The sequence below is a fragment of the Haemaphysalis longicornis genome, unplaced genomic scaffold (genome assembly GCF_048455015.1).
Source record: "Haemaphysalis longicornis isolate Haplotype H1 unplaced genomic scaffold, Haemaphysalis longicornis Haplotype H1 scaffold_57, whole genome shotgun sequence".
NCBI classification, from domain to species: domain Eukaryota; kingdom Metazoa; phylum Arthropoda; class Arachnida; order Ixodida; family Ixodidae; genus Haemaphysalis; species Haemaphysalis longicornis.
In genome coordinates this window covers 8,191-16,457 of record NW_027526400.1, presented here as the reverse complement: position 1 = coordinate 16,457, position 8,267 = coordinate 8,191, and the positions used below count along the sequence as shown (strand labels likewise).

Sequence of the window (8,267 nt, the reverse complement as noted above, 5' to 3'; positions counted from 1 at the left end):
AGCCAGAGGAATTTGCCTGTGTACCCTGATAATAAAATGTGTTGCCATGTTCAATTGCTTTGTTAGAACTAGTACACCCTGGTAGACCTATCAGACTAACCCGATAGACCTACCAGACTAATACACACTGATATACCTAATAGACTAATACAGACAGATAGACCTAATACAGACTGATACAGACTAATAGACCTAATACACTAATACAGACTGATAGAACTAATAGACCTAATACACTAATACAAACTGATATACCTAATAGACTAATACAGACTGATAGGTCTATTAGTGTCAATAAGCATATACGTCTATTAGAATTTGTATCAGAATTTTCGCTAGGGAGCGTGAAAGATTGTACCGATTATTTATTGTATAGGTTTTGGATGCTCTGTCTTGTTGCTGCTTTCGTTGTTTGTTTTTCGTTTATTTTGTGTTGTTTTTCTTTCTTCGATTATTACCCCTGTATAATAATGTAACGCTGTGACCACCACTGCATAGTAAAGTTTGCTTGAGTATATAGGATTGTCAGTTTTCTGACAAGGTACGGACCCAGGCAAACCGATCCTGCGAAGGCTTTTTGTCCGTGTTCCTAACATCTCGGAGGACGACGTTGAATGAATATGCCTTGATTTGATTTGAAGTTGTGTTGTCCTATTTTAATGGGTATTTCTTTTGCTAAATGGCTTTTCTTAGGGCTGAAACACTTCGCATCGTGCTAAGACATGCCAACAGGAGGAAATCAGCGCTCAGGGACACGGGGAACATGGCGCACGGAGGAGCTTGAATGCGGACGTGTTGAACGCCCCGTCCCAAATATCGTTGTGAACTCATCCAACGTATTCTTTCACCAGCCAGTCACCTTGCACTACGCCTGTAGTGCATCATCTCATTCTCGCGCAAGAGTACGCGTCCAGTCGCCTACTATAAGAAAATTAAAAAAAAAAGAGCGAGCTCACAAAAAAATCATCCGTCGAGCCGGATTCGAACCAGCGACCTATGGATATCCGCATCGTTGAAGAACCGCTACAGTCCACCGCTCTACCAACTGAGCTATCGACGGAACGGATGTGCGCCTGCAGCCGGTTTGCCCGCACGCTGTGGCCTGGAACAGTAGAAAGTGACCCATAAACGCAAGCCAGAAGGTGCGTACCGCCCTCTCCGCCTCCAACCTCTTTCAGCTAAACTCCACGTGTCCCGTTACGGGCACTCTTACGTGAACTGGCTGCACTATGAAGCGCCTGGTTCTTATTACGGCGAGGCTGCGGGGCGTTGGGTTGTGACTAAAATTGCGTCGCGTCGACGCTCGTTCCAGAGATAGTGTAAAACGCGCTGCAGCTCTCAATGTAATGTACGTATCTGAGGGAACATTATACTGAAACTGACTGCTCTGGCGACTGTATCATTACAACGGGTCAGATTCACCTGTCATAATTAGTTATTTCTCAGTAATAACTCGATGATGGGATGAAATAAGATGCGTGCTCGGAGTCAGTCAAATAATGGACTCGAGCAGCGCAGGAAAGGAGCGGGTAGAGGTCATGATGACGGGTAGAGGTCATGAGGTCAGAATTGCAGTCTGATGTCACTACATGGCCGTCTACGGAGGGGGTTACAGAAAGTGGCTGTAACTCTTAATTGTTTTAATTGTCAAAACTCTACCGAAGCAAATTCTACGATAATCAATTTAAAATTAATTCAAAGAACGTCATGTTTCTTTATTTGATCAACATAGTAAGTCACCATACATTATACATTTCGCGACACAAAGGAGGTCAAAGAAAAGAAACAAGTGAGCAAACGGTTGTCCATGTGTCTCTTTTCTTTGTTCCCGTTTGCGTAGCGCGATTTTCACGATGAGTCAATTCCTGCTAGGCTGCCTCGCTGTGATGTACATTTTTTTACGCGCAGCAGAAACGTAGAAAGGGAGCGTGGGTGGTGTTTCGGTGTCAGAACACCCCCATAAATTTTCCGACCGGTGCATTCCTTTCCTTTATTCTCGTCCGTGCTATTTATACACCGCGTCGATATACAGGAATATAAAAACGAAAATACCATAATAAAACGACAGTAAGATATAGTTTTCGCGCAGGCCGTATTTGTCTTTATTTCTGTATCGGCGGTGCATAATATCCCTCGAAAAATATTTCTGGCGAGGCCACTGATGCAGTGATTACAACACCTGAATTTATTTCGGAGGAATAGAACGCCGCGATACGACGTGGCATACTGTTTTCAACGCCTTTGCCTGAAGGGCACTGCACCTCTACTGATTAAAGTAATGACAAATACTTTCGCAATTCAACGTAAAGTTGCGACGCAAACGTGAGAAAAAATTGCGCCAAAAAAAACAAGAGAATTGTCAGTTATTGCTCGAACAATCTTACGGCGCTTCTCAGCTTCACATACCTTACGTTTCTTTAGTGGTGTTGAATAAACGCGTTTTTAGAGAGAAACTACATATGTGCAATCCCCCCATTTGCCGCGCCCGTGTGGAACGAAATCTCACGGAGTCGTGTTAAGCGTACGAAATAAATTATACAAAAAAGTAAAAACGAAGGTCGGAGGTCTTCCATATTTTGATGTAGGATGTAGGATTTGATGTAGGATTTGTTGTATATTGCTCCTGAAAAACGTCTTCCGATCAATGCATTTCTGTTAGGAGATGAAGCCGATTTTAAGAAGACCGGCGTAAGCTGGCTTTCCCACATTCTATGCAGAGCAATAAAGCATAGCGAGAATGGTTGCAGCTCCACTTCATGCCCCTCTTCACCGCCCACCCCTTTCCCGAGTCGCGTGTGCTGCTCTCCCCCCTGCCATTACATGCGTGCACTTTGGAGTGGAGGTGGAGGAGGGGGTCATGCACGCGCAGGCAGGCTTCACGCGCTCACCGTCGACATACCAATTCTTCTGGTGGGATATTTTAACGTGGACGTCTCACGGCCCGATGCGACCTGATCGTTGTCCTCCGTGGTCCAGCGGTTTGGTTTGGTGTGTTACACAGACAATAAGATGCCTAATCTGTGGAAGGGAAACGCACGACCCCACGCTTGTCCGCTGAAATAAAACCCTAGTCCTCCCAATTTTAATTCGGATAATTAGCTAGTAAGTATTGTCAATCGCAAATGACAAACGAACGCGTTTTGTTTCGTGTATTCATTGCAATGCGCTCAGCTTCGCTGGTCATCCTTCTCCAAAGAGTGGAAGGGAACTGATTTCCTCGTCAATTCCGTATAACCAAATTTTCCGGGCTTTTTTTTTTCATGAGTGTTCCGGTTAGTGCGTTGGATTATATTGACATAAGTGGTTTAGTTAGATCGCTTTCATTTTTTTTCTTCAAATATTGTAATACTTTCTTTCTCTGTTGCAACGTATATGTGTTCATCGGGTAGGGGCGCTGGATTACACAGACTGTTACAAACTGTTGCTACTATAACACAATAAAAAAAAAGACGAAAATGGCAATTCCACTTCAAACGTCCCAGACGCAGCGCTGCGCTCGACCATCTCCGATTACAATGTGCTTTGCGGTGAAGCAACGCGGCGTTTCTGGGCCATATTAAAACATTTTCTCCGATTACAATGTGCTTTTCGGTGAAGCAACGCGGCGTTTCTGGGCCATATTAAAACATTTTTCTACAGCCGGTTGATTTTTTTCAAGGGCAATGAAGCTGCATAAGTTGTTGAAATTGTTAAAGGTAAGCGCCGGAAACAATATGGGAGGCTGGGCGCGAGTAGTTTCACTCTATTAAACATATAAACTTTGAAACATTTAGAAAGTAGCTCATGTTAAGGCGCCTATCGCAGTGTGTGGCGGTATATGTAAAGACCCACGCTTGCGCTGACTTAAAGGGGTCTAAAAAAGGCGTTTATTTCTGAAAGTTAGTCGGAGTACTTTTTTGTTTAAGCAAGAAAAAATGGCGCAGATTGCACCAGTGCTGCAAGGCTGGATAAACAGCAGAGCTGGCGGCCCTTCTCCCTTCGTCGGAGGACCGGTTGTTGCACCTCACATGGATATCCGAACTTGCTGCTGAAAGTTCTCCATGGCTGGCGGGCCCGGATCGTTTTGCCCGCAGCCTTTCACATCTCTCCCAAGATGGACCGCGTTCCCCCACACTAGAACTTGCGGCCACCGGCTTCGCGAACTCGGCGTCCGTAGCGCGAGCTGTTCTGTGCTCCTCACTTAAGGCGCAATTGAACGCACGTGAAGTGGTGAAAAGAAGAGCACGCGATAGATCATGCCATGAACGCTGGACAGAGTGTTCTCCATGGTCGAGCTGGACGACACCGAGCGGTCCTCACGAGGCCTCACGTGCGCTAGGTATTTTAAATGCAGAGCATTTCAGTAACTCACGATGTCACCCGCGTTGACGTCCGTAGTCCGCACCGTCGTTGTCCCTACTATATAAAAAGAAAAATACTATCCGGCGCCCGGTTTCGATCCCTCGACCCTGCGGGCGGAACGCAATGTACATGGTGCTCTACCCACTGCGCCACAAAGCTTTTTTCTTTAATGCCGGTCTTCGACACAACACGGAAACACAAAACAAACTTATTCACATGAGCAACTCAAGCGACAAGCCAACAACCTATATGAAGGCTGATGTCTCTAAAATTCCCTAAGCGTGTTCAAGGGTTCTATCCTTGACAGCCACTCAGGAGTGCATGCCTTGCGCTTCTGGACTTCTACGTACTGGGATATGGACTCACGAAAACATTGCCGCGTAGGGCGGGCGTCCACATCACCGTGGAGCCAGGCCATGCGCGAGCGCCATATGCTATGCAAGACCACCAACATAACGAGGTCCAAGGGCGCCCCCTCCTCGTTTTCCACCGCTAGATAGCGTATGCCATGGGGGCTCAGCGGGGAATCTTTATGGAGGGTCCTCTGGAGGACATCCCACAAAAATACCGCAGCCCAACAATGCAGAAAAACGTGCTCTATCGTTTCTGGTTGTTTACAAATTGAACACTGAGTTCCCCATGGCACAGATATCCCTCTATCCTGCATCCAGGTTCCAACAGACAAGGTGCCTGTGTGTAATTTGAAGAAAAAGGTTTCCACACCAGGGTGCACCTCCATTCTTTTGACGCGCTTTAGCACATTTTGGACTGGCCCAGCACGGTAATTATATCTATACATAGGGACGGGGAAAACAACATCGCAAATGTCCTTATACAGTTTTTTGCGTGTCACAGAGGACAGGTACTCGCCAGAAAAACGTGAGAATAGAAAACGGGCTGTCATAACTATTTCCTTAAAATACCCATACACGCCACCTGGCATGCACCATGTTGATACTACATATTCCGGCATAGCACGCGCCAGCCGTACTTGCATGTCACTCTGCAAGAACGGGTCACGAACATCTCGCCAAAACAAAAACCGGTTTACCAGCTGTCGCACATAAAGCCGACACAGAATGGGACGCTACGAACGCGCCTTATATCGTTGACTCATTCAAATTACTGCTGACGAGCGCTCTCTCGTCAGCAGTTGCCGCAAGTGCAACAGCATTAACGTAACGCAAACTACGTCGTGCGCCCCCGGAAATGCTCTGCATTTGATCGTGCCCCTCGCGAGGGGGATGTTTCACTGCGTCTTCTCTCGGTCGCGGGACCCGTGGCGCCATCTGGCCGAGGCACGGCACAACTCGTAGCACTTTGAAAAGATGCGGCGCCAGCCAGCTGTGTGTGTGCGTGCCGCACTTGTACAAATGGCGAGTGCATTGGCTGTCCACAGAGCAAAGCATTCGTGCAAGTAAGCCGTTGCAGTCAGTCAGTCAGTCAGTCAGTCAGTCAGTCAGTCAGTCAGTCAGTCAGTCAGTCAGTCAGTCAGTTAGTTAGTTAGTTAGTTAGTTAACAACTCCGCAAGCATTTTCGTTTCTTGCTTTGTAAACAAAGCGAAACACGCAAGAATGACGAAATTTAAAACGCGAAACCTACAGTTGAGAAGCTAGGTATGATTAGTTCCAGTTTAAGTGACCTAAACGTACTTTTTGCGTATAGACGTCACCAAAACAAGTTTTTTTTCTTGACATTTTTTGGCGAACACCAACGGGAAACTCTCAAGCTTAAGCAGCTCTGCTCTTAAAATGTTATGGAATGTAAGTATCTGTCTCTAGTAAGTTTTCTGAAAACTGGCCCTGTCTGCCAATCGCTTCACGGTGCCGCCAACCTCGTTGCAAACGCCTTTATATGTGACGTTGCAAAAAATTTCCACTCAGCCTTTAAACTGAGGTAATTTTCATATTAACACACATTTAGAAAATTTTTTCTCTTCTTGTTTTGAAATGACGAACCGTCGAAAGAATGTAAAATTCCTCGGACAGCATAAAATTCGTGTTGCAGAACTTTTAGCGCTTCGGGTTGACACGGCCGGTATCGTGTCGTCGAGGCAGTGCAAAGGTCTCCAGTCTCATCGGAACGCTGGTATGCCACAAAGCGGTGTCGTGGCTTGCATATTTCCCCAGTGGTCCGACTGGAAGCATCGGGCACGATAAAGTTATAATTCTTTGTATAGATAAAGGAGGAGAAAAGCGAACGGAAAGGCCGAGAGGTTATCCAGGTTTAGAGCCCGGATTGCTATACTCAGCACTCGGGAGGGGGTGTTCCGTGGATTAAAGAGATGGCAGGCGAAAAAGAGGGGATCGGAGCGGGGCCGCGCACACACTTTAGTCCCTTTGTGGGAACTAAAGTTTTTCAGCTGAGCCTGTGCTTCTCATAAAACGCAAAAGGGCTTTTGTTGCCATCTGCGAAGTCGATTGTAGGGGTCGATGTCCTAGAATAGTTTCTACTGTGAACGGTTGATTATCCAATCAGCTGAGCTCGGTGAGGTTTTGGTAAACCTATAATTATCTCTCATCTATAGTTTGCTTGCTGCTTCCTGATTAAGTGATGTAGCTTGAGCTCTCCTATCAAGACTGAAGACTTTTTCGAAAAGTCGGCAGGACTTAAAATTATTAAAACTAAGCTTTCTACGCTTCACTGAGAGCAATATAGTTACGCCAAAGCGTTCTGCTGGAAAGCCACCTTTGTACAATGGGTTTCCAGAAAGGCAAATCAATCATATATCCCACGTAGGCATTGGAAGGTCTTTAGGCTCAAAATACGATACGGTATAGCACTAGAAGACGCATTCGCATTGTAATAGATTCGCTGATGATGATGAACATTCCACCATCGCATTCGGGTCGCCTAGCACTTCATTTGGGTTCGTTGCGTGAGCGTTTGCTTTGGACTTTGACCGAGTTGAAGCGGGCTTTGGCTTTGAACTGGCAGTTTGGATTTTGGGCTTTGGGAGCGTGGATTTCGGGCTTTGATTTGACTCTGTTTGTATGGAGAAAGCTTTGCATTTTAAACATGTATCTCTTAAGAAAGGGGATTTGATTTTACTTTACAGTCTGCGGCGAGGACTGCAGCTGCAATCCAGTGTTCAACACGGAAGTCCTCAACTTCTAACAGCAATTCTGTTTAGCTGGTGGTGGGTCGGCGGACGTGCGCAGGAAATCCTCGGCGAGTGATGACGTCATCGCGCGCGCCGGCAGTGCTCGTCCTTTGAGAGCACTCCGCCCAGCGTTTGTGGCGTGATCTCTCGCGTGCTCTTCTCCTCGCCAGTTCATGTGCGTACGCTCCTCAAATGGGAAGCACAGAAAAGCCTGCGCTACAGACGCCAAGTTCGCGAAGCCGATTGGTGGCGGTTTTATGGCGCGTTCTGACGTGGTCCATTTTGGGAGAGATGTGAAAGGCTGCGGACGAACCGATCCGGACCTGGCAGTCATGGAGGACTTTCAGCTGAAAGTTGAGAAATCCACGTGAAGTGCAACAGCCGGGTCTCCGACGAAGGGGGAGATGGGGCGACAGAAGAAGAGTGTTTCTCCCAAAGAAGAAGAAGCGCGCCGCGAACGCCTCCGCGCCGCTACTCAAGAACGGATGCGACGACTTCGGTCCAATCGCGAAAGAAATGACCGGTATTAAATTTAAACAACACATTGTACATGCTTTAATGACAGAGTGTTCATTGCCCTTTGCTTTAGGGGGAGTGGGGGTGGGGGGCTAACGACGACGGAACGCTGCAAACTTCACCGTGTCTCGAAGCAAAACCACGCAGAAAACGTGGCCGAGTCTTCAAGCTTGATTAGGCATATACTTAGCCGAACCAAGAATAAGCTAGGTGGGGGCGCCGGATTCGCTGTTTGCATAATCTTCGCGCCTCTAGAGCGAAGCTGCTCCAACTTTTTGTCCGTATCTACAGCGCTCTCCAATTTGCT

At 46.9% G+C, this 8,267-nt stretch overlaps 1 non-coding gene across 1 annotated transcript; it reads right to left on the bottom strand.

Annotated features, from left to right (window-relative positions):
• Positions 1-966: 966 nt before the first annotated feature.
• Positions 967-1,060, bottom strand: Trnay-gua (transfer RNA tyrosine (anticodon GUA)). The gene is made up of 2 exons: positions 1,024-1,060; positions 967-1,002 (listed from the first exon to the last, which is right to left on the bottom strand). It is a non-coding gene; the product is annotated as a tRNA-Tyr (tRNA).
• Positions 1,061-8,267: the final 7,207 nt, after the last annotated feature.